Here is a 27,500-nt window from a genome sequence, read left to right on the forward strand (position 1 = left end):
AGGTTGCAGGTTCTAATCTTGTGGACTAGGAACTGAGATAGGGACCAGAAGGTTACAGGTTCTAATCTTGTGGACTAGGCACTGGGATAGGACCAGAAAGGTTAACCAGGTTTAATCTGTAGACTAGGAACTGGGATAGGGACAGAAGGTTGCAGGTTCTAATCTTGTGGACTAGGCACTGGGATAGGGACCAGATGGTTGGCAGGTTCTACATTATGTGACTAGGAACTGGGGATAGGGACCAGGTTACAGGTTCTAATCTTGTGACTAGGAAGGGATAGGGACCAGAAGGTTACAGGTTCTAATCTTGTGGACTAGGAACTGGGATAGGGACAGGTTTAAAGGTTTCATCTTGTGGACTAGGCAGTGGGATAGGGAACCAGAAGGTTGCAGGTTCTATCATCTGTGGACTAGGCACTGGTAATAGGGACCAGAAGGTGCAGGTTCTAATCTTATGGACTAGGCACTGGGATAGGGACCAAGGTTACAGGTTCTAATCTTGTGGACTAGGCACTGGGATAGGGACCAGAAGGTTACAGGTTCTAATCGTGTGGACTAGGCACTGGATAGGGACCAGAAGGTTACAGGTTCTAATTTGTGGACTAGGCACTGGGATAGGGACAGAAGGTTACAGGTCTAATCTTGTGGACTAGGAAATGGATAGGGGACCAGAAGTTACAGGTTCTAATCTTGTGGACTAGGACTGGGATAGGGATCAGAAGGTTACAGGTTCTAATCTTGTGGACTAGGAACTGGGATAGGGAGCCGAAGGTTACAGGTTCTAATCTTGTGGACTAGGAACTGGTATAGGGATCAGAAGGTTACAGGTTCTAATCTTGTGGACTAGGCACTGGGATAGGGACCAGAAGGTTACAGGTTCTAATCCTGAATGACCACAGAAGACTTCCAGATAAGAACAATTCTATGTTTTATTGATCACAGATTTCAGAGTGTCGTATCTGAGGCATCAATCAATCAGACGATGAACAAAAACACAACAAGCAGCTCACACAGGAGCCAGGTGAACAACAGGTCAGTAGAAGAGGCACCTGGTTCACCTGGTCTAGTTCGGTAGAAAATGGTGGAGAAACATAACCCAGGTGGGTCATTTGCACCGAGTTGACAAAGCCGGGTCAATCAGACAAACACAAGAACACACAAATGGACAACACCACACTAACACTAGACTGGTCTCCCAGAGCCTACTTCAAATACTAAATAAATATCAGTTTTTAAGAACCTCCAAGGATGACCGCATATCAAAAGTAAATACACACGCATCACATGACCAACTACATGACATCATGGCGGTCAAGGCAGCAATCGCAAGGGTTCCACATTATGCTGCAGAACCTTTCTTCTATCAGGTACCACAATATTTCTCTGTCAGGTTAGAATGTCTCTCTCTCTCAGGTTCTAGAATGTCTCTCTTCAGGTTCTAGAATTCCATGCAGGGTTCTCTCAGATCAGAGGCCCATCCAGGTGACCAGTCAGGGAAGTCCTCCACCTCTCCCATCTCACTGAGGCTCTGCTCTCCATCGTGGACCAGGGTCAGCTTGTAGCGCAGACGTACCTTACGCTGGAGGGAGATAACACACAAACCATCACCATTCTAATCAAACACACCTAACCCTGGAGGGAGATAACACACAAACCATCACCATTCTAATCAAACACACCTGACGCTGGAGGGAGATAACACACAAACCATCACCATTCCATCAAACACACTGACGCTAGAGGGAGATAACAGACGCTGGCGGGAGATAACACACAAACCATCACTATTCTAATAAAACACACCTAACGCTGGAGGGAGATAACACACAAATCACCACCATTCCATCAAAGGCACATTGTCAACAAGCCACGGCACTTGACATTAACAGTTAATAAACTCTTGAGATAGACCAAGACTGCCTTTAAAAGCCACATTGTTGACAATGAAGTTCACTTGTTGATGATGAGCCTTATGAATGAATGCCGGCCAAGTCACAGGTCTGACGGTAACAAAACAATGTGTTTCCAGTGTGTCAGGTTGAGCAGTAGACTCACCCTGTGTGGGTTGGAGAGGAGCAGTATCTGTGAGAGGGCAGCAGGGGGCAGCAGAGGTTGTAGGAGGGGAGGTCATTCCCTGAAGACGGCTGGAGCTTCACTGTCATAGTCTGGAGGACAGACAGGGAGATCAGTCGGCTAGCCAGTGATTCAGTCAGCCAGTCATTCAGTCAACCAGACAGTCATTCAGTAAGATCAATGACTCAATCAATGAATCAATCAGTCCATCAAATCAATCAGTCCAGGGTTCCCACACCTTCTTAATTAAACATCAAATTCAAGGACTTTCCAGGCCAATTCCCTCAAATTCAAGGACTTTCCAGGCCCAATTCCCTCAAGCAAGGACTTTCCAGGCAATTCCCTAAAATTCAAGGACTTTCCAGGCCCAATTCCCTCAAATTCAAGGACTTTCCAGGCCCAATTCCCTCAAATTCAAGGACTTTCGGCCCAATTCCTCAAGCAGGACTTTCAGGCCCAATTCCCTAAAATTCAAGGACTTTCCAGGCCCAATTCCCTCAAATTCAAGGACTTTCCAGGCCCAATTCCCTCAAATTCAAGGACTTTCCAGGCCCAATTCCCTCAAGCAAGGACTTTCCAGGCCCAATTCCCTCAAATTTAAGGACCCGTGGGAACTCTGACAGTCAGTCATTCAATCAGTCAACCAGTCATTGATGGAAACAAAGGATTCATTAGACAAGGAGAGAGATTGTTTAAAGTTAGAAAATGTAGGAGTTTAAAAATGTCTTGTCCATATTTGGGCGTTTGTCTGTTACCTTGGGAACAGCAGCCTGAAACAGGATGTCTTTAACAGGAAGTGCGGAGGTGTTCACCGTGGAGACGATAACCACAGCAACGTTAGGGTGTCCCGGGGGCGGGTCTTTGGCAAAATGGAGGGAAACATGGACGCCATTCTGGTCGTACACTGTGATTGGCTCCAATCGACCTATCGGAGACATTCAGGAAATGAACACCTCAGACGTGCCAACAGAGAACAGATGACTTGAAATAGAAAAGACCAGAGGTATCCATTAACATGAATGACTACAGACAACTGTAGTGACACCACTAACTCCTAGTGTGCATCCAAAATGGCTCCTTATATAGTGCACCCATAGGCTCTGGTCAAGAGAAGTGCACTATAAAGGAATTAGGATGCAATTTGGGACACACACCTATTCTGTGTATTACTGCGTTTAAAAGATCTTAAGAAAAGGACAAAAACTAGGGCTATGTTCCAATGTTTCCCTTTATCAGTTAGCCCTGGTTAAAAACAGTGCACTCTAGAGGGAATAGTGTGCCATTTAGGACAAAACCTTACTTGGTTAATGGATTCCAGTGGGACGTGGATCTCTGCTAAGGATTCTGGGAGATTGAAACTCTCTGATTCACTGGAGATCCTGACTCTGTCATTGGCTGACTCTGTGAGTTTGATGGTGATCCTGACCATCACAATTGGACGATTCTGAAGGCACGCCCTGACAGGAAGAAGAAAAGATTGAATCGTCACGGTACTATGTCTCTCGCTCTCTTTCTCAATCCATCCATCCATCCATCCCTCACCAGTCAGCTCCATTTGACGAGCCACTGCCGCAACCCCGGGCCACCAGTGGTGGTCTCTCCCTCCACACCCCCCACGTGGTCAGGGAATGGTCTCTCCCTGTGTTCTCCTCTCCTAGTCTCATCTGAAATAAGGAGAAGACAGCGCATCTGTGTTGAAGAGGAACAAATCAGTGGTAAATATGATCTGGTGTTGTTGTGAACCCCTTGGGCCATGGTCAAAAGTAGTGCACTATGTAGGGAATAGGGTTCCATTTTGGTCAAAAGTAGTGCACTATTAGGGAATAGGGAACCATTCTGGTCAAAAGTAGTGTACTATGTAGGGAATAGGGTGGCCATTCTGGGCAAAAGTAGTGCACTATGTAGGGAATAGGGTGCCATTCGGTCAAAAGTAGTGTACTATGTAGGGAATAGGGTGCCATTCTGGTCAAAGTAGTGCACTATGTAGGGAATAAGGTGCCATTCTGGTCAAAAGTAGTGCACTATATAGGGAATAGGGTGCTATTCCGGTCAAAAGTATGCACTATATAGGGAATAGGGTGCTATTCCGGTCAAAAGTAGTGCACTATATAGGGAATAGGGTGCTATTCCGGTCAAAAGTAGTGCACTATGTAGGGAATAGGGTGCCATTCTAGTCAAAAGTAGTGCACCTATGTAGGGAATAGGGTGCCATTCTGGTCAAGTAGTGCACTATATAGGGAATAGGGGTGCTATTCAGCGTCAAAAGTAGTGCCTATGTAGGGAATAGTGAGCCATTCTAGTCAAAAGTAGTGGCACTATGTAGGGGAATAGGAGCCATTTAGGGCGCATCCAGAGTAACTGTACCTGGAGTAGTTCATGTATACGTGCTGCTCTGGCTTTGAGACGATGCCGGTTTATCCAGCTCTGAATAAAGAACACACGTATCCCTGTTAACATTAGACACAGAACCTCATCACCAACACACGTCAACACAAACACCACTACAGTCCAGATACAGGAAGTGAATACTGTTTCACAACACATCTGGATCATGATGACATCACAGCAGAAACATCCACATCAAAAGGAGAGGGGGAGGGACGTTCTAAAGAAACAGAACCTGTACGAACCTGTCACGTCCAGATCGATTAGAGATAGGGGAGTACTGTTGAGCCGTTGACGGGAGAGAGGAGAGGAGGGAGGAGGGGTGCCAAGCCGAGGCTGGGGGGTAGAGGAGGAGGACAGGAAGGAGGAGACGTGGTGGGGAGGTGAGACGGAGGAAGACATGTCTTTAGAAGGTGGTCTATGTGTCTGTGGAGAGTCCAGGGCTGACAGGTCTATTAGATGGTAACACTTTATCTCTCTGGGGCTGCTGGGACCTGGGGATGGAGACTATATGAAAATACAACCACTGAGATTCACACTGAAACAACACGTCCTCTATGATGTCACACTAGAACAGAACACTAGAACACACAGGTAGGTACTCTGTCGTAGGGATAGAGACAACACTAGAACAGAACACAGAACACTAGAACACAGAACACTAGAACACACAGGTAGATACTCTGTCGTAGGGATAGAGACAACACTAGAACAGAACACAGAACACTAGAACACACAGGTAGGTATTCTGTCCTAGGGACAGAGACAACACTAGAACAGAACACAGAACACTAGAACACACAGGTAGGTTCTCTGTCCTAGGGATAGAGACAACACTAGAACAGAACACAGAACACTAGAACACAGAACACTAGAACACACAGGTAGGTACTCTGTCCTAGGGATAGAGTCAACACTAGAACACAGAACACTAGAACACACAGGTAGGTACTCTGTCCTAGTGATAGAGTCAACACTAGAACACAGAACACTAGAACACACAGGTAGGTACTCTGTCCTAGGGATAGAGTCAACACTAGAACACAGAACACACAGAACACTAGAACACACAGGTAGGTATTCTGTCCTAGGGACAGAGACAACACTAGAACAGAACACAGAACACTAGAACACACAGGTAGGTACTCTGTCCTAGGGATAGAGTCAACACTAGAACACAGAACACTAGAACACAGAACACTAGAACACACAGGTAGGTACTCTGTCCTAGGGATAGAGACAACACTAGAACACACAGGTAGGTACTCTGTCCTAGGGATAGAGACAACACTAGAACACACAGGTAGGTACTCTGTCCTAGGGATAGAGACAACACTCCCCTGACATGACAACACAGAGACATTCAGACTGAAACACCACTACAACACACACAAGGTTCTCTGCCAAATTGAAAACCTTGGAGGGGGGAGGAACAAACACAAGACAACACACCCTGTTAGTAGACCTGTACACCCTGTTAGTAGACAATGTATGAGTGGTGTAGAGTGGAGCTAGACAGATGTACCGTTGTTTATGGAGCGCTCTCCACCACCTCCTCCTCTCATCCTGTTGCTCTCTCTCCCCCCCATCATGTCTTTATACATGTTGACCACCAGGGTCAGCTCATCATTGGCCCTCAGGATCTGAGCTGGAATGGAAGGAACACAACATGGAAGACAAGAATGAACAGAACATAAAATACAATAAATAGGGCATCAGGTAGCCTAGCTATCAGTTAGAGCATTGGGTCAGTAGCCTAGCTATCAGTTAGAGCATTGGGTCAGTAGCCTAGCTATCAGTTAGAGCATTGGGTCAGTAACCAGCAGGTAACCTAGCTATCAGTTAGAGCATTGGGTCAGTAACCAGCAGGTAGCCTAGCTATCAGTTAGAGCATTGGGTCAGTAGCCTAGCTATCAGTTAGAGCATTGGGTCAGTAACCAGCAGGTAGCCTAGCTATCAGTTAGAGCATTGGGTCAGTAGCCTAGCTATCAGTTAGAGCATTGGGTCAGTAACCAGCAGGTAGCCTAGCTATCAGTTAGAGCATTGGGTCAGTAGCCTAGCTATCAGTTAGAGCATTGGGTCAGTAGCCTAGCTATCAGGTAGAGCATTGGGTCAGTAACCAGCAGGTAGCCTAGCTATCAGGTAGAGCATTGGGTCAGTAACCAGCAGGTAGCCTAGCTATCAGTTAGAGCATTGGGTCAGTAACCAGCAGGTAGCCTAGCTAGCAGGTAGAGCATTGGGTCAGTAACCAGCAGGTAGCCTAGCTAGCAGGTAGAGCATTGGGTCAGTAGCCTAGCTATCAGTTAGAGCATTGGGTCAGTAACCAGCAGGTAGCCTAGCTATCAGTTAGAGCATTGGGTCAGTAGCCTAGCTATCAGTTAGAGCATTGGGTCAGTAACCAGCAGGTAGCCTAGCTATCAGTTAGAGCATTGGGTCAGTAGCCTAGCTATCAGTTAGAGCATTGGGTCAGTAACCAGCAGGTAGCCTAGCTATCAGTTAGAGCATTGGGTCAGTAGCCTAGCTATCAGTTAGAGCATTGGGTCAGTAACCAGCAGGTAGCCTAGCTATCAGTTAGAGCATTGGGTCAGTAGCCTAGCTATCAGTTAGAGCATTGGGTCAGTAACCAGCAGGTAGCCTAGCTATCAGTTAGAGCATTGGGTCAGTAGCCTAGCTATCAGTTAGAGCATTGGGTCAGTAACCAGCAGGTAGCCTAGCTATCAGTTAGAGCATTGGGTCAGTAGCCTAGCTATCAGTTAGAGCATTGGGTCAGTAGCCTAGCTATCAGTTAGAGCATTGGGTCAGTAACCAGCAGGTAGCCTAGCTATCAGTTAGAGCATTGGGTCAGTAACCAGCAGGTAACCTAGCTAGCAGGTAGAGCATTGGGTCAGTAGCCTAGCTATCAGTTAGAGCATTGGGTCAGTAACCAGCAGGTAACCTAGCTAGCAGTTAGAGCATTGGGTCAGTAACCAGCAGGTAACCTAGCTAGCAGTTAGAGCATTGGGTCAGTAACCTAGCTATCAGTTAGAGCATTGGGTCAGTAGCCTAGCTATCAGTTAGAGCATTGGGTCAGTAGCCTAGCTATCAGTTAGAGCATTGGGTCAGTAACCAGCAGGTAACCTAGCTAGCAGTTAGAGCATTGGGTCAGTAACCAGCAGGTAGCCTAGCTAGCAGTTAGAGCATTGGGTCAGTAACCAGCAGGTAGCCTAGCTAGCAGTTAGAGCATTGGGTCAGTAACCAGCAGGTAGCCTAGCTATCAGTTAGAGCATTGGGTCAGTAACCAGCAGGTAGCCTAGCTATCAGTTAGAGCATTGGGTCAGTAGCCTAGCTATCAGTTAGAGCATTGGGTCAGTAACCAGCAGGTAGCCTAGCTATCAGTTAGAGCATTGGGTCAGTAGCCTAGCTATCAGTTAGAGCATTGGGTCAGTAACCAGCAGGTAGCCTAGCTAGCAGGTAGAGCATTAGGTCAGTAACCAGCAGGTAGCCTAGCTAGCAGGTAGAGCATTGGGTCAGTAGCCTAGCTATCAGTTAGAGCATTGGGTCAGTAACCAGCAGGTAGCCTAGCTATCAGTTAGAGCATTGGGTCAGTAACCAGCAGGTAGCCTAGCTAGCAGTTAGAGCATTGGGTCAGTAACCAGCAGGTAGCCTAGCTAGCAGGTAGAGCATTGGGTCAGTAGCCTAGCTATCAGTTAGAGCATTGGGGTCAGTAACCAGCAGGTAGCCTAGCTAGCAGGTAGAGCATTGGGTCAGTAGCCTAGCTATCAGTTAGAGCATTGGGTCAGTAGCCTAGCTAGCAGTTAGAGCATTGGGTCAGTAACCAGCAGGTAGCCTAGCTAGCAGGTAGAGCATTGGGTCAGTAGCCTAGCTATCAGTTAGAGCATTGGGTCAGTAGCCTAGCTATCAGTTAGAGCATTGGGTCAGTAACCAGCAGGTAGCCTAGCTAGCAGGTAGAGCATTGGGTCAGTAACCAGCAGGTAGCCTAGCTAGCAGGTAGAGCATTGGGTCAGTAACCAGCAGGTAGCCTAGCTATCAGTTAGAGCATTGGGTCAGTAACCAGCAGGTAGCCTAGCTATCAGTTAGAGCATTGGGTCAGTAACCAGCAGGTAGCCTAGCTATCAGTTAGAGCATTGGGTCAGTAACCAGCAGGTAACCTAGCTATCAGTTAGAGCATTGGGTCAGTAACCAGCAGGTAGCCTAGCTATCAGTTAGAGCATTGGGTCAGTAACCAGCAGGTAGCCTAGCTATCAGTTAGAGCATTGGGTCAGTAACCAGCAGGTAGCCTAGCTAGCAGGTAGAGCATTGGGTCAGTAACCAGCAGGTAACCTAGCTATCAGTTAGAGCATTGGGTCAGTAACCAGCAGGTAGCCTAGCTAGCAGGTAGAGCATTGGGTCAGTAGCCTAGCTATCAGTTAGAGCATTGGGTCAGTAGCCTAGCTATCAGTTAGAGCATTGGGTCAGTAGCCTAGCTATCAGTTAGAGCATTGGGTCAGTAACCAGCAGGTAGCCTAGCTAGCGGTTAGAGCATTGGGTCAGTAACCAGCAGGTAGCCTAGCTATCAGTTAGAGCATTGGGTCAGTAACCAGTAGGTAACCTAGCTATCAGTTAGAGCATTGGGTCAGTAACCAGCAGGTAGCCTAGCTATCAGTTAGAGCATTGGGTCAGTAACCAGCAGGTAGCCTAGCTAGCAGGTAGAGCATTGGGTCAGTAACCAGCAGGTAACCTAGCTATCAGTTAGAGCATTGGGTCAGTAACCAGCAGGTAGCCTAGCTATCAGTTAGAGCATTGGGTCAGTAGCCTAGCTATCAGTTAGAGCATTGGGTCAGTAACCAGCAGGTAGCCTAGCTAGCAGTTAGAGCATTGGGTCAATAACCTAGCTATCAGTTAGAGCATTGGGTCAGTAACTGAAAGGTTGCTGGTTCGAATACCCAGAAGACTGGCCACCCCCCAGAGCCTGGTTCCTCTCTACCTGGTACAGCCAGAAGACTGGCCTCCCCCCAGAGCCTGGTTCCTCTCTACCCGCTACAGCCAGAAGACTGGCCACCCCCCAGAGCCTGGTTCCTCTCTACCTGGTACAGCCAGAAGACTGGCCACCCCCCAGAGCCTGGTTCCTCTCTACCTGGTACAGCCAGAAGACTGGCCACCCCCCAGAGCCTGTTCCTCTCTACCCGGTACAGCCAGAAGACTGGCCACCCCCCAGAGCCTGGTTCCTCTCTACCCGGTACAGCCAGAAGACTGGCCACCCCCCAGAGCCTGGTTCCTCTCTACCTGGTACAGCCAGAAGAATGGCAACCCCCAGAGCCTGGTTCCTCTCTACCCGGTACAGCCAGAATACTGGCCACCCCCCAGAGCCTGGTTTCTCTCTACCTGGTACAGCCAGAAGACTGGCCACCCCCCAGAGCCTGTTCCTCTCTACCTGGTACAGCCAGAAGACTGGCCACCCCCCAGAGCCTGGTTCCTCTCTACCTGCTACAGCCAGAAGACTGAACTCCCCCCAGAGCCTGGTTTCTCTCTACCCGCTACAGCCAAAAGACTGGCCACCCCCCAGAGCCTGGTTCTCTACCTGGTACAGCCAGAAGACTGGCTGTACCAGAAGACTGATACATAGAGACTAAATGATCAACGTAGATCTGGATACATAGAGACTAAATGACCAACGTAGATCTGGATACATAGAGACTAAATGAGCAACGTAGATCTGGATACATAGAGACTAAATGATCAACGTAGATCTGGATACATAGAGACTAAATGACCAACGTAGATCTGGATACATAGAGACTAAATGACCAATGTAGATATGGATACATAGAGACTAAATGATCAATGTAGATCTGGATACATAGAGACTAAATGACCAACGTAGATCTGGATACATAGAGACTAAATGACCAACGTAGATCTGGATACATAGAGACTAAATGATCAACGTAGATCCGGATACATAGAGACTAAATGATCAACGTAGATCTGGATACATAGAGACTAAATGATCAACGTAGATCTGGATACATAGAGACTAAATTACCAACGTAGATCTGGATACATAGAGACTAAATGATCAACGTAGATCTGGATACATAGAGACTAAATGATCAACGTAGATCTGGATACATAGAGACTAAATGATCAACGTAGATCTGGATACATAGAGAGTAAATGATCAACGTAGATCTGGATACATAGAGAGTAAATGATCAACGTAGATCTGGATACATAGAGAGTAAATGATCAACGTAGATCTGGATACATAGAGAGTAAATGATCAACGTAGATCTGGATACATAGAGAGTAAATGATCAACGTAGATCTGGATACATAGAGAGTAAATGATCAACGTAGATCTGGATACATAGAGACTAAATGACCAACGTAGATCTGGATACATAGAGACTAAATGATCAACGTAGATCTGGATACATAGAGACTAAATGATCAACGTAGATCTGGATACATAGAGACTAAATGATCAACGTAGATCTGGATACATAGAGACTAAATGACCAACGTAGATCTGGATACATAGAGACTAAATGACCAACGTAGATCTGGATACATAGACAATCTGGATACATAGAGACTAAATAACCAATGTAGATCTGGATACATAGAGACTAAATAACCAATGTAGATCTGGATACATAGAGACTAAATGACCAACGATGATCTGGATACATAGAGACTAAATGACCAACGTAGATATGGATACATAGAGACTAAATGACCAACGTAGATCTGGATACATAGAGACTAAATGATCAACGTAGATCTGGATACATAGACTAAATGACCAACGTAGATCTGGATACATAGAGACTAAATGACCAACGTAGATCTGGATACATAGACAATCTGGATACATAGAGACTAAATAACCAATGTAGATCTGGATACATAGAGACTAAATGACCAACGATGATCTGGATACATAGAGACTAAATGACCAACGTAGATCTGGATACATAGACTAAATGACCAACGTAGATATGGATACATAGACACTAAATGATCAACGTAGATCTGGATACATAGAGACTAAATGACCAACGATGATCTGGATACTTAGAGACTAAATGACCAACGTAGATCTGGATACATAGACAATCTGGATACATAGAGACTAAATGACCAATGTAGATCTGGATACATAGAGACTAAATGACCAATGTAGATATGGATACATAGAGACTAAATGACCAACGCAGATCTGGATACATAGAGACTAAATGACCAACGTAGATCTGGATACATAGAGACTAAATGACCAACGTAGATCTGGATACATAGAGACTAAATGACCAACGTAGATATGGATACATAAAGACTAAATGATCAACGTAGATATGGATACATAGACACTAAATGATCAACGTAGATCTGGATACTTAGAGACTAACTGATCAACGTAGATACGGATACATAGACACTAAATGATCAACATAGATCTGGATACATAGAGACTAAATAATAAACGTAAATTACCTAAAGCTTCGTCATCGTCGACAGTGTCACTGGCCAATCGGAAAAGGTTGGGTCTGAGCCTATCACAGCTCTCGTAGAGGGACTACAGGAAGGACAGGATACACAGGATACACAGTCATGTGTTAGTACCATCTGTGTACAGCACACACACACACACTATCTGTTTAGTGTACACACACACACGGTATCTGTTTAGTGTACACACACACACACACACACACACACACACACGGTATCTGTTTAGTGTACACACACACACACACAGTATCTGTTTAGTGTACACACACACACACACACACACACACGGTATCTGTTTAGTGTACACACACACACACACACACACACACACACACACACACACACACACACACACACACACACACACACACACACACACAGTATCTGTTTAGTGTACACACACACACACACACACACACACACACACGGTATCTGTTTAGTAGACACACACAGAGAAACAGCCCCATACCTTCAGGTGGTCAGTGTGGTGTGTGGAGGGCCCAGTGAGACCGTGTTGCTGTAGTAACTCTCTCAGCTGTCTGGTTCTGCTAGCGACCTCCTCCAGGGTAGAGACACGTCTAGATACAAGCTCTGCTTTCTGCTGCTCCTACAGACAAGAATACAGCAGTCAACCATCACCAACAGGTACACACACACACACAGACAGACGCACACACCAACATGCACACACACACCAACATGCACACACACACACGGTCTCACTTCTTTGATGGTGTTCTTGATCAGTCTGTTGGCTGTCTGCAGATCTTCAGGACTACTGCTCTTCAGGAGTGTGGCTAACAACTGTAAACACACACACACACATTAAGAGAGATAGGACAAGAAGATCAACTAAAAAGGTTTTCTCACACACACACACACCTTGGCCTTTTCCTCCTGGTTGAACACAGAGTCCCCAGCTCTCTGTGAGGGAGGAGGCATCACAATGGTGTCTGGGAGTTTAGGGTCCTTCTTCACAAGGCCTGAAGAACAGACACGGAGAGACAATGAGTGGTTGTTTCCCCAAACCGCCACCTGATTCTCTTTACAGAGCCCGACCTTTGACCTGGGCCCACATGTTGTAACGGTTCTGTATCATAATGGACCTTGTTTTTTTTAACCATGCGCTGGGCCTCCTGTAACTAAGCTGTAGCTGTTCTAAGGTGCTAGAGTTCTGAGGGATAACGGTTCTGAGTGGTAACAGACCTCGTTTCCTGAGTGATAGGCCTCCTGGTTCTAAGGTATAATGGTTCTGAGCGGTAACAGACCTCGTTTCCTGAGTGATAGGCCTCCTGGTTCTAAGGTATAATGGTTCTGAGCGGTAACAGACCTCGTTTCCTGAGTGATAGGCCTCCTGGTTCTAAGGTATAATGGTTCTGAGCGGTAACAGATCTCGTTTCCTGAGCGATAGGCCTCCTGGTTCTAAGGTATAATGGTTCTGAGCGGTAACAGACCTCGTTTCCTGAGTGATAGGCCTCTTGGTTCTAAGGTATAATGGTTCTGAGCGGTAACAGACCTCGTTTCCTGAGCGATAGGTCTCCTGGTTCTAAGGTGTAATGGTTCTGAGCGGTAACAGACCTCGTTTCCTGAGCGATAGGCCTCCTGGTTCTAAGGTATAATGGTTCTGAGCGGTAACAGACCTCGTTTCCTGAGTGATAGGCCTCCTGGTTCTAAGGTGCTAGAGTTCTGAGGTATAACGGTTCTGAGTAGCGGTTCAAAGGCTCTGAGGTGTTGTAATGGACCTTGTTTCTTCAGCATGCGGTAGGCCTCCTGAATCTTGGGTTCTTCTTTGAGCCACAAAGTCCAGCTGTACAGAACCTCCGTCACCCTCAGCTTCACCTCCGCACCACTCCACTGACCCAGGAACTGTTAACACACACACACAGTTTCAGGTTCACCTCCGCACCACTCCACTGACCCAGGAACTGTTAACACACACACACACACACACACAGTTTCAGCTTCACTTCCGCACCACGCCACTGACCCAGGAACTGTTAACACACACACACACAGTTTCAGCTTCACCTCCGCACCACTCCACTGACCCAGGAACTGTTAACACACACACACAGTTTCAGCTTCACCTCCGCACCACTGATCCAGGAACTGCAGATCAATCAATCACATTTATTTTCTAAAGCCCTTTATACTTCAGCAACAGAGCTCTACAGTAACCCAGTGTAAACTACAGTAACACCGCCTAAACTACAGTAACCCAGCATAAACTACAGTAACCCAGCCTAAACTACAGTAACCCAGGCTAAACTACAGTAACCCAGCCTAAACTACACTAACCCAGTCTAAACTACAGTAACCCAGCCTAAACTACAGTAACCCAGCCTAAACTACAGTAACCCAGCCTAAACTACAGTAACCCTGCCTAAACCACACAGAGCTCTATAGTAACCCAGCCTAAACTACAGTAACCCAGCCTAATCTACAGTAACCCAGCCTAATCTACAGTAACCCAGCCTAAACTACAGTAACCCAGCCTAATCTACAGTAACCCAGCCTAATCTACAGTAACCCAGCCTAAACTACAGTAACCCAGCCTAAACTACAGTAACCCAGCCTAAACTACAGTAACCCAGCCTAATCTACAGTAACCCAGCCTAATCTACTGTAACCCAGCCTAAACTACAGTAACCCAGCCTAATCTACAGTAACCCAGCCTAATCTACAGTTACCCAGCCTAAACTACAATAACCCAGCCTAAACCACACAGAGCTCTACAGTAACCCAGCCTAAACTACAGTAACCCAGCCTAAACCACAAAGAGCTCTACAGTAACCCAGCCTAAACTACAGTAACCCAGCCTAAACCACACAGTGCTCTACAGTAACCCAGCCTAAACCACACAGAGCTCTACAGTAACCCAGCCTAATAGGCTTCCCAATAGGCTTCCATTTGGGATGACCACAGACATATTCCTTACAAAACCATTGGGGTTATTCATACCTTTGGAGACAGGACTTTGATGAGTTCATTGAGGAAGCGGAACTTTGCCGCCTCACTGTGGAACCTCTTCCCACAGTTGTTCATGCAGGCTTCTAGAACCTGTGGGAAACAGTGATGTCAGAATTCTATAGGTTCTACAGGAAGTGTATCTACCCCACTGTCTAGGAGCCCAAATGGAAAATCTTGTCCCTCCCAGTGAATGGAAGTGAATGAAACTAGTGGAACAGATCCCTTTAGGATCTGACCCCAGACACAGCACAGGAAATACCGTTTATATTCAACAACCTTAGTTAACCATCAACAGGCATCACATGACCCCACACACACAGCCCTAAACATTAACAATGCCTTGGTCCCAAATGTCACCCTTTGCCAGCTCTGGTCAAAAGTAGTGCACTATATAGGGAATAGGGCTCTGGTCAAAAGTAGTGGACTATATAGGGAATAGGGTTCTGGTCAAAAGTAGTGCACTATATAGGGAATAGGGCTCTGGTCAAAGGTAGTGCACTATATAGGGAATAGGGCTCTGGTTAAAAGTAGTGCACTATATAGGGAATAGGGCTCTGGTCAAAAGTAGTGCACTATATAGGGAATAGGTTTCTGGTCAAAAGTAGTGCACTATATAGGGAATAGGGCTCTGGTCTATAGTAGTGCACTATATAGGGAATAGGGCTCTGGTCTAAAGTAGTGCACTATATAGGGAATAGGGCTCTGGTCTAAAGTAGTGCACTATATAGGGAATAGGGCTCTGGTCAAAAGTAGTGCACTATATAGGGAATAGGGCTCTGGTCAAAAGTAGTGCACTATATAGGGAATAGGGCTCTGGTCAAAAGTAGTGCACTATATAGGGAATAGGGCTCTGGTTAAAAGTAGTGCACTATATAGGGAATAGGGCTCTGGTTAAAAGTAGTGCACTATATAGGGAATAGGTTTCTGGTCAAAAGTAGTGCACTATATAGGGAATAGGGCTCTGGTCTAAAGTAGTGCACTATATAGGGAATAGGGCTCTGGTCAAAGTAGTGCACTATATAGGGAATAGGGCTCTGGTCTAAAGTAGTGCACTATATAGGGAATAGAGCTCTGGTCAAAAGTAGTGCACTATATAGGGAATAGGGCTCTGGTCAAAAGTAGTGCACTATATAGGGAATAGGGCTCTGGTCAAAAGTAGTGCACTATATAGGGAATAGGGTACATTTGGTATGTAACAAAGGACGGCCCTGTGTCAACACATGCTAACACATGAAATTGTTTTGTGATGGTCATACCAAGGATCACTTAGCTATCTGATTTGGCATTTTAAGATCCCTTATGGTATCAAAGATATATATATATATATAATGTATAGGATGAAACATTGAATTTGGCATTACTGCTATTAGCCAATAGAAACACATTAAACAACAGATTGTCCTTAATGCCATTAGCCAATAGAAACACATTAAACAACAGATTGTCCTTAATGCCATTAGCCAATAGAAACACATTAAACAACAGATTGTCCTTAATGCCATTAGCCAATAGAAACACATTAAACAACAGATTGTCCTTAATGCTATTAGCCAATAGAAACACATGGAACAACAGATTGTCCTTAATGCCATTAGCCAATAGAAACACATGGAACAACAGATTGTCCTTAATGCTATTAGCCAATAGAAACACATGGAACAACAGATTGTCCTTAATGCTATTAGCCAATAGAAACACATTAAACAACAGATTGTCCTTAATGCCATTAGCCAATAGAAACACATTAAACAACAGATTGTCCTTAATGCTATTAGCCAATAGAAACACATTAAACAACAGATTGTCCTTAATGCTATTAGCCAATAGGAACACATGGAACAACAGATTGTCCTTAATGCTATTAGCCAATAGAAACACATGGAACAACAGATTGTCCTTAATGCCATTAGCCAATAGAAACACATGGAACAACAGATTGTCCTTAATGCCATTAGCCAATAGAAACACATGGAACAACAGATTGTCCTTAATGCCATTAGCCAATAGAAACACATGGAACAACAGATTGTCCTTAATGCCATTAGCCAATAGAAACACATGGAACAACAGATTGTCCTTAATGCCATTAGCCAATAGAAACACATGGAACAACAGATTGTCCTTAATGCCATTAGCCAATAGAAACACATTAAACAACAGATTGTCCTTAATGCTATTAGCCAATAGAAACACATGGAACAACAGATTGTCCTTAATGCCATTAGCCAATAGAAACACATGGAACAACAGATTGTCCTTAATGCCATTAGCCAATAGAAACACATGGAACAACAGATTGTCCTTAATGCTATTAGCCAATAGAAACACATGGAACAACAGATTGTCCTTAATGCCATTAGCCAATAGAAACACATGGAACAACAGATTGTCCTTAATGCTATTAGCCAATAGAAACACATGGAACAACAGATTGTCCTTAATGCCATTAGCCAATAGAAACACATTAAACAACAGATTGTCCTTAATGCCATTAGCCAATAGAAACACATGGAACAACAGATTGTCCTTAATGCCATTAGCCAATAGAAACACATGGAACAACAGATTGTCCTTAATGCCATTAGCCAATAGAAACACATGGAACAACAGATTGTCCTTAATGCCATTAGCCAATAGAAACACATGGAACAACAGATTGTCCTTAATGCCATTAGCCAATAGAAACACATTAAACAACAGATTGTCCTTAATGCTATTAGCCAATAGAAACACATGGAACAACAGATTGTCCTTAATGCCATTAGCCAATAGAAACACATGGAACAACAGATTGTCCTTAATGCCATTAGCCAATAGAAACACATGGAACAACAGATTGTCCTTAATGCCATTAGCCAATAGAAACACATTGAACAACAGATTGTCCTTAATGCCATTAGCCAATAGAAACACATTAAACAACAGATTGTCCTTAATGCCATTAGCCAATAGAAACACATTAAACAACAGATTGTCCTTAATGCCATTAGCCAATAGAAACACATTAAACAACAGATTGTCCTTAATGCTATTAGCCAATAGAAACACATGGAACAACAGATTGTCCTTAATGCCATTAGCCAATAGAAACACATTAAACAACAGATTGTCCTTAATGCCATTAGCCAATAGAAACACATTAAACAACAGATTGTCCTTAATGCCATTAGCCAATAGAAACACATTAAACAACAGATTGTCCTTAATGCCATTAGCCAATAGAAACACATTAAACAACAGATTGTCCTTAATGCCATTAGCCAATAGAAACACATTAAACAACAGATTGTCCTTAATGCCATTAGCCAATAGAAACACATTAAACAACAGATTGTCCTTAATGCTATTAGCCAATAGAAACACATGGAACAACAGATTGTCCTTAATGCCATTAGCCAATAGAAACACATGGAACAACAGATTGTCCTTAATGCTATTAGCCAATAGAAACACATGGAACAACAGATTGTCCTTAATGCTATTAGCCAATAGAAACACATTAAACAACAGATTGTCCTTAATGCCATTAGCCAATAGAAACACATTAAACAACAGATTGTCCTTAATGCTATTAGCCAATAGAAACACATTAAACAACAGATTGTCCTTAATGCTATTAGCCAATAGGAACACATGGAACAACAGATTGTCCTTAATGCTATTAGCCAATAGAAACACATGGAACAACAGATTGTCCTTAATGCTATTAGCCAATAGAAACACATGGAACAACAGATTGTCCTTAATGCCATTAGCCAATAGAAACACATGGAACAACAGATTGTCCTTAATGCCATTAGCCAATAGAAACACATGGAACAACAGATTGTCCTTAATGCCATTAGCCAATAGAAACACATGGAACAACAGATTGTCCTTAATGCCATTAGCCAATAGAAACACATGGAACAACAGATTGTCCTTAATGCCATTAGCCAATAGAAACACATTAAACAACAGATTGTCCTTAATGCTATTAGCCAATAGAAACACATGGAACAACAGATTGTCCTTAATGCCATTAGCCAATAGAAACACATGGAACAACAGATTGTCCTTAATGCCATTAGCCAATAGAAACACATGGAACAACAGATTGTCCTTAATGCCATTAGCCAATAGAAACACATGGAACAACAGATTGTCCTTAATGCCATTAGCCAATAGAAACACATGGAACAACAGATTGTCCTTAATGCCATTAGCCAATAGAAACACATGGAACAACAGATTGTCCTTAATGCCATTAGCCAATAGAAACACATGGAACAACAGATTGTCCTTAATGCCATTAGCCAATAGAAACACATGGAACAACAGATTGTCCTTAATGCCATTAGCCAATAGAAACACATGGAACAACAGATTGTCCTTAATGCCATTAGCCAATAGAAACACCTGGAACAACAGATTGTCCTTAATGCCATTAGCCAATAGAAACACATGGAACAACAGATTGTCCTTAATGCCATTAGCCAATAGAAACACATGGAACAACAGATTGTCCTTAATGCCATTAGCCAATAGAAACACATGGAACAACAGATTGTCCTTAATGCCATTAGCCAATAGAAACACATGGAACAACAGATTGTCCTTAATGCCATTAGCCAATAGAAACACATGGAACAACAGATTGTCCTTAATGCCATTAGCCAATAGAAACACATGGAACAACAGATTGTCCTTAATGCTATTAGCCAATAGAAACACAGGATATTTGTATTTATTTACCATGTATTTAATCCCTTATTTTAGGCACTAAACTATCTCCATATATCCTTCCATTCATTAGTTAAACTGGTACAGGGGGACCTTCAGACGAGTCCCGTGGACGTCCTGGAGCAAAACGGAGAACGACATCGCGAGAGTCTCATCTTTCAATAGAATGGTCATGATACTTGGTGATCAGGCCAAACCGTTAGGATGCTACTGACGTTTTCCTGAGCAGACTGATTTGTGGGACGTCTCCTGGTCTGACAAACACCTCTCTGTCACCTTTCACATCAGATGTCTCCTGGTCTGACAAATAACGCTCTAGCTCTGTCACCTTTCACCTTAGATGTGGAAGTTTAGATATCGGCGGACAGTAGATCTCCAGGAAGAGGGTTGGACTGAAAACCTACAGGACAGTAGATCTCCAGGAAGAGAGTTGGACTGAAAACCTACAGGACAGTAGATCTCCAGGAAGAGGGTTGGACTGAAAACCTACAGGACAGTAGATCTCCAGGAAGAGGGACTGAAAACCTACAGGACAGTAGATCTCCAGGAAGAGGGTTGGGCAGACCTGGTCTTTGTCATGGAAAGAGTTTCCTGATGAGTTCTTAATGTTTTGTGTAGTCAGTGTATAGTCATCCATTGACAGACAGCCCCAGACAGTGTGTAGACTGAAAAGGGTGCATCCATTGACAGACAGCCCCAGACAGTGTGTAGACTGAACAGGGTGCATCCATTGACAGACAGCCCCAGACAGTGTGTAGACTGAACAGGGTGCATCCATTGACAGACAGCCCCAGACAGTGTGTAGGGAACAGGGTGCATCCATTGACAGACAGCCCCAGACAGTGTGTAGACTGAACAGGGTGCATCCATTGACAGACAGCCCCAGACAGTGTGTAGGGAACAGGGTGCATCCATTGACAGACAGCCCCAGACAGTGTGTAGACTGAACAGGGTGCCTCCATTGACAGACAGCCCCAGACAGTGTGTAGACTGAACAGTGACCATACTGCTTACCGTTCTACATGTGAGTAAATTAAAAGTCGCACTCATGTCATTCTCCTGCTCGATTCATTTGTTTAAACCCTGTTCTTCAAGCCTCCCATTGTTACCAGCCAGGTGAACTGTTGACCCTCATTATGTCCTCTTAAACCATGTTAGCCACTCTCTCTCTCTCTTTACTCTAGTTCCAGTTCTCTCGCTCACTCTCTTTACTCTAGTTCCAGTTCTCCCTCTCCCTCTCTCCTCTCGTTCCAGTTCTCCCTCTCTCCTCTCGTTCCAGTTCTCTCTCTCCTCTCGTTCCAGTTCTCTCTCTCCTCTCGTTCCAGTTCTCTCTCTCCTCTCGTTCCAGTTCTCTCTCTCCTCTCGTTCCAGTTCTCTCTCTCTCTTACCCTCGTTCCGGTTCTCTCTCTCTCTTACCCTCGTTCCGGTTCTCTCTCTCTTTACTCTAGTTCCAGTTCTCGCTCTCTCTCTCTCTTTACTCTAGTTCCAGTTCTCGCTCTCTCTCTCTCTTTACTCTAGTTCCAGTTCTCGCTCTCTCTCTCTCTTTACTCTAGTTCCAGTTCTCGCTCTCTCTCTCTCTCTTTACTCTAGTTCCAGTTCTCGCTCTCTCTCTCTTTACTCTAGTTCCAGTTCTCTCTCTCTTGTTCCAGTTCTCTCTTTACTCTAGTTCTCTCTCTCTCTCTCTACTCTAGTTGCTCTCTCTCTCTACTCTAGTTCTCTCTCTCTCTACTCTAGTTCTCTCTCTCTCTTTACTCTAGTTCTCTCTCTCTCTCTTTACTCTAGTTCTCTCTCTCTCTTTACTCTAGTTCTCTCTCTCTCTCTTTACTCTAGTTCCAGTTCTCTCTCTCTTGTTCCAGTTCTCGCTCTCTTGTTCCAGTTCTCTCTCTTTACTCTAGTTCTCTCTCTTTACTCTAGTTCTCTCTCTCTCTCTCTTTACTCTAGTTCCAGTTCTCTCTCTTTACTCTAGTTCTCTCTCTCTCTCTTTACTCTAGTTCTCTCTCTCTCTCTTTACTCTAGTTCTCTCTCTCTCTCTTTACTCTAGTTCCAGTTCTCTCTCTTTACTCTAGTTCCAGTTCTCTCTCTTTACTCTAGTTCCAGTTCTCTCTTTACTCTAGTTCCAGTTCTCTCTCTTTACTCTAGTTCCAGTTCTCTCTCTCCTCTCGTTCCAGTTCTCTCTCTCCTCTCGTTCCAGTTCTCTCTCTCGCTTCACTAACTAGCAACGCGTGAAACCCTGGGCGCTCCTTCACGTGACAGAACCCACAAGAACCAAGAGAAGCCACACAATGCATTTCCTTCATATCTTTCAACCTCTTACTGTGAGGGGCTGAAGGGCCTCTCTGCTGAGGAGACTGGATCTTCTGTTACGTAGAGGGGTTTTACAACAGTATTATATAGTTATTACTATAGTATAATAATATGATGGCGTGTTATCTTACTGTGAGGGCCTGCAGAGCCTCTCTCTGCTGAGGAGACTGGATCTTGTGGGCCAGGAGACGAGTGGCAACCTGAGGACTGGGAATAGGAGAGTAGATTTATAAACTAGCAGTGTTTTCCAAAACTAATACTATCTAATACTACATTATATACAACATGAAAGATATCTGGTAAAAAAAAACAGAGTGCATTTAGAATCCCTGTAGCCTACTGCTATACAATCAGAGGGCATTTAGAATCCCTGTAGCCTACTGCTATACAATCAGAGGGCATTTAGAATCCCTGTAGCCTACTGCTATACAATCAGAGGGCATTTAGAATCCCTGTAGCCTACTGCTATACAATCAGAAGGCATTTAGAATCCCTGTAGCCTACTGCTATACAATCAGAGGGCATTTAGAATCCCTGTAGCCTACTGCTATACAATGGTTCTTTATGTCTCCAGGGAGACAACACTTATTAATCCCAACACTTTATTTTGCTGATGACAATCCAGAAAAGGGAGAAGTGGTTTTCAGTGATGTCCCACCCAACAGACAAGTGGTTCCTCAGAATGACAGTGTGGAATCTAGATGACAAACTAATGTGGAAACGTTTCTTATCTGTGAAAAAAAAAAGGCTGGTTTTTGAAACGTGAGATATCTTGTCTAACCTCTGCTGTGTCCAAGGTTACGTTCCACACGGTACCCTATTCCCTATATAGTGCACTACTTTTGACCAGGGACCTATGGGCCCTAGTGCTCTATACAGGGAACGGTACTATTTGGGTTCCTTCTGTTAGGGCTTGACAATCTGGACCCTCTATTTCTGAAACTATCTGCCACCATTGTCGCAACCCCTATTACCAGCCTGTTCAACCTCTCTTTCATATCGTCTGAGATCCCCAAGGATTGGAAAGCTGCCGCAGTCATCCCCCTCTTCAAAGGGGGAGACACCCTGGACCCAAACTGTTACAGACCTATATCCATCCTGCCCTGCCTATCTAAGGTCTTCGAAAGCCAAGTCAACAAACAGGTCACTGACCATCTCGAATCCCACCGCACCTTCTCCGCTGTGCAATCTGGTTTCCGAGCCGGTCATGGGTGCACCTCAGCCACACTCAAGGTACTCAACGATATCATAACCGCCATCGATAAAAGACAGTACTGTGCAGCCGTCTTCATCGACCTTGCCAAGGCTTTCGACTCTGTCAATCACCATATTCTTATCGGCAGACTCAGGAGCCTCGGTTTTTCGGATGACTGCATTGCCTGGTTCACCAATTACTTTGCAGACAGAGTTCAGTGCGTCAAATCGGAGGGCATGCTGTCTGGTCCTCTGGCAGTCTCTATGGGGGTGCCACAGGGTTCAATTCTCGGGCCGACTCTTTTCTCTGTGTATATCAATGATGTTGCTCTTGCTGCGGGCGATTCCCTGATCCACCTCTACGCAGACGACACCATTCTATATACCTTCGGCCCGTCTTTGGACACTGTGCTATCTAACCTCCAAACAAGCTTCAATGCCATACAACACTCCTTCCGTGGCCTCCAACTGCTCTTAAACGCTAGTAAAACCAAATGCATGCTTTTCAACCGGTCGCTGCCTGCACCCGCATGCCCGACTAGCATCACCACCCTGGATGGTTCCGACCTTGAATATGTGGACGTCTATAAGTACCTAGGTGTCTGGCTAGACTGCAAACTCTTCTTCCAGACTCATATCAAACATCTCCAATCGAAAATCAAATCAAGAGTCGGCTTTCTATTCCGCAACAAAGCCTCCTTCACTCACGCCGCCAAGCTTACCCTAGTAAAACTGACTATCCTACCGATCCTCGACTTCGGCGATGTCATCTACAAAATGGCTTCCAACACTCTACTCAGCAAACTGGATGCAGTCTATCACAGTGCCATCCGTTTTGTCACTAAAGCACCTTATACCACCCACCACTGCGACTTGTATGCTCTAGTCGGCTGGCCCTCGCTACATATTCGTCGCCAGACCCACTGGCTCCAGGTCATCTACAAGTCCATGCTAGGTAAAGCTCCACCTTATCTCAGCTCACTGGTCACGATGGCAACACCCATCCGTAGCACGCGCTCCAGCAGGTGTATCTCACTGATCATCCCTAAAGCCAACACCTCATTTGGCCGCCTTTCGTTCCAGTACTCTGCTGCCTGTGACTGGAACGAATTGCAAAAATCGCTGAAGTTGGAGACTTTTATCTCCCTCACCAACTTCAAAACATCAGCTATCTGAGCGGCTAACCGATCGCTGCAGCTGTACATAGTCTATTGGTAAATAGCCCACCCTTTTTCACCTACCTCATCCCCATACTGTTTTTATTTATTTACTTTTCTGCTCTTTTGCACACCAATATCTCTACCTGTACATGACCATCTGATCATTCATCACTCCAGTGTTAATCTGCAAAATTGTAATTACTTGCCTACCTCCTCATGCCTTTTGCACACATTGTATATAGACTCCCCATTTGTTTTCTACTGTGTTATTGACTTGTTAATTGTTTACTCCATGTGTAACTCTTTGTTGTCTGCTCACACTGCTACGCTTTATCTTGGCCAGGTCGCAGTTGCAAATGAGAACTTGTTCTCAACTAGCCTACCTGGTTAAATAAAGGTGTTCTCAACTAGCCTACCTGGTTAAATAAAGGTGTTCTCAACTAGCCTACCTGGTTAAATAAAGGTGTTCTCAACTAGCCTACCTGGTTAAATAAAGGTGTTCTCAACTAGCCTACCTGGTTAAATAAAGGTGTTCTCAACTAGCCTACCTGGTTAAATAAAGGTGTTCTCAACTAGCCTACCTGGTTAAATAAAGGTGTTCTCAACTAGCCTACCTGGTTAAATAAAGGTGTTCTCAACTAGCCTACCTGGTTAAATAAAGGTGAAATAAAAAAATAAAAAAATAAAAAAAGTGCACTAGGTCTACTTTTGACCAGAGCCCTAAGTAGTGCCCTATTATAGAGAATAGGTTGTCCTGGTCATCCGTAGTGCCCTATTATAGAGAATAGGTTGTCCTGGTCATCCGTAGTGCCCTATTATAGAGAATAGGTTGTCCTGGTCATCAGTAGTTCACTATATAGAGAATAGGTTGTCCTGGTCATCAGCCTCCTGGTTGACCTGGTCATAAGCTGCCGTCTGGGGGGGACAGCCATAGTGTCTACTCACCCATCAGCCTCCTGGTTGACCTGGTCATAAGCTGCAGTCTGGGGGGGACAGCCATAGTGTCTACTCACCCATCAGCCTCCTGGTTGACCTGGTCATAGAAGCCCTGGATACTGTCCCACCTGTCTTCTGAGTTAGACGGGTCTGTGGCCTTGTCTGAGAGAGAGAGAGAGAGAGAGAGAGAGAGAGGGGGAGAGAAAAGAGAGAGAGAGAGAGAGAGGGAGAGAAAAGAGAGAGAGAGAGAGAGAGAGAGAGAGAGAGAGAGAGAGAGAGAGAGAGAGAAAAGAGAGAGAGAGAGAAAAGAGAGAGAGAAGAGAGAAAGAAAAGAGAGAGAGAGAGAGAGAAAAGAGAGAGAGAAAAGAGAGGAGAGAGGAGAGAAAAGAGAAAGAAAAGAGAGAGGAGAGAGAACGAAAAGAGAGAGAGAAAGAAGTGTGAGAGAGAGAAAGAAAAGAGAGAGAGAGAGAGAAAGAAAAGAGAGAGAGAGAAAAGAGAGAGAAAAGAGAGGAGAGAGAAAAGAGAGGAGAGAGAAAATGAGAGAGAGAAAAGGAGAGAGAAAAAAGAGGGAGAGAGAGAAGAGAGAGAGGAGAAAAGAGAGAGAAAAGAGAAAGAAAACAGAGAGAGAGAGAGAGAGAGAAAAGAGAGAGAAAAGAGAGAGAAAAGAGAGAGAAAAGAGAGAGAGAGAAAAGAGAGAGAGAGAGAAAAAAGAGAAAAGAGAGAGAGAGAGAAAAAAGAAAGAGAGAGAGAAAAAAGAGAGAGAGAGAAAAAAAAAGAGAGAGAGAAAAAAAGAGAGAGAAAAAAGAGAGAGAGAAAGAAAGAGAGAGAAAGAAGAGAGAGAAAGAAAAGAGAGAGAAAGAAAGAGAGAGAAAGAAGAGAGAGAAAGAAAAGAGAGAGAAAGAAGAGAGAGAAAAGAGAGAGAGAAAAGAGAGAGAGAAAAGAGAGAGAGAAAAAAGAGAGAGAAAAAAGAGAGAGAGAAAGAAAGAAGAGAAAGAAGAGAGAGAAAGAAAAGAGAGAGAAAGAAGAGAGAGAAAAGAGAGAGAGAAAAGAGAGAGAGAAAAGAGAGAAAAGAGGAGAGAGAAAAGAGAGAGAGAGGAGAGAGAAAGAAAAGAGAGTGAGAGAAAGAAGAGAGAGAGAGAGAAAGAAAAGAGAGAGAGAAAGAAGAGAGGGAGAAAGAAAAGAGAGAGATCAATCAGCCTAGTTTTTAATTAGATGGGTCTGTGACCCAAATATAGAAGAAGAAAAACAAACGTTTGCCCTTCTGATCAAAGGAAGATCCCTGCAAGTGTGTCTTCTACAATGACGATGTTGTAACATTGAACTAGAACCGGAAGCTCACTCTGCCGTGTAGTGGGTGTAGGCAGTGGTGTACTTTAAAGTTCTACTACTTAAGACGTTTTTGGGGGTCTTTACCAGAGAACATCACTGGTCATCCCTACTGGCTCTGATCTGGTGGACTCACTAAACACATGCTTCGTTTGTAAATTATGTCTTGAGTGTTGGAGCGTGTCCCTGGCTATCCGTAAATTGAAGAAAAAATGTTTTATATAAAAAAATGGTCCCGTCTGGTTTGCTTTAATATAAGGAATTTGAAATGATTTATAACTTTCACTTTTGATACTTAAGAATATTTTTGCATTTACATTTGATACTTATATATATATATATATATTTATTTTTAAATTAAAATACTTTTACTCGTGTAGGATTTTACTGTGTGACTTTCACTTGGACTATAAAGGTATCTTTTTACTCAAGTATGAGAAGTTGGGTACTTTTTCTCCCGCTGGCTGTTGGTTAGTCGAGGAAAGGAGAAGATTTAAAAAAAACATCTGGATGAGCGCATGACTGGCTGATAAGATGTATCCTTTCTCATACTTCCTGTTCTTTCAGAGCTATTTTGTTGCGTTTAAAAATGAACATATTGGTAATACATTATAAAACATGCCCTTCACAATCAAACTTTGTAACTTTTTATTCTGTAATTCCCTCCGCGGAATTTGCTACAAAGAAAACATGAGATGTAAAACGCCACTTTAATGCAGCGCGACAACAAGGCAGTTTCGACTACAGTTGCAGCAGCTGAAAATATCGCTCGCCATATTTGCACGCGCTCATGCAAAATGACGAGACATAAAGCCTGTTTATTAAACTGGCGACATCACTGCAAGGTTCGACTTTCAGTCACGCACAACTTCAAGATGCAACATTTCCAAATGTGAACCACAAGACAAGTTATTGTCAAACGACAAAAATATATAA

The 27,500-nt window shown here is 44.2% G+C and overlaps 1 pseudogene; it reads right to left on the reverse strand.

The window, feature by feature from the left end:
- Window positions 1-1,466: 1,466 nt before the first annotated feature.
- The window catches only part of LOC116373008 (ADP-ribosylation factor-binding protein GGA3-like), a 26,313-nt pseudogene continuing 279 nt past the window's right edge, over window positions 1,467-27,500 (reverse strand).

Source organism: Oncorhynchus kisutch, unplaced genomic scaffold (assembly GCF_002021735.2).
Source record: "Oncorhynchus kisutch isolate 150728-3 unplaced genomic scaffold, Okis_V2 scaffold4003, whole genome shotgun sequence".
Taxonomy (NCBI): domain Eukaryota; kingdom Metazoa; phylum Chordata; class Actinopteri; order Salmoniformes; family Salmonidae; genus Oncorhynchus; species Oncorhynchus kisutch.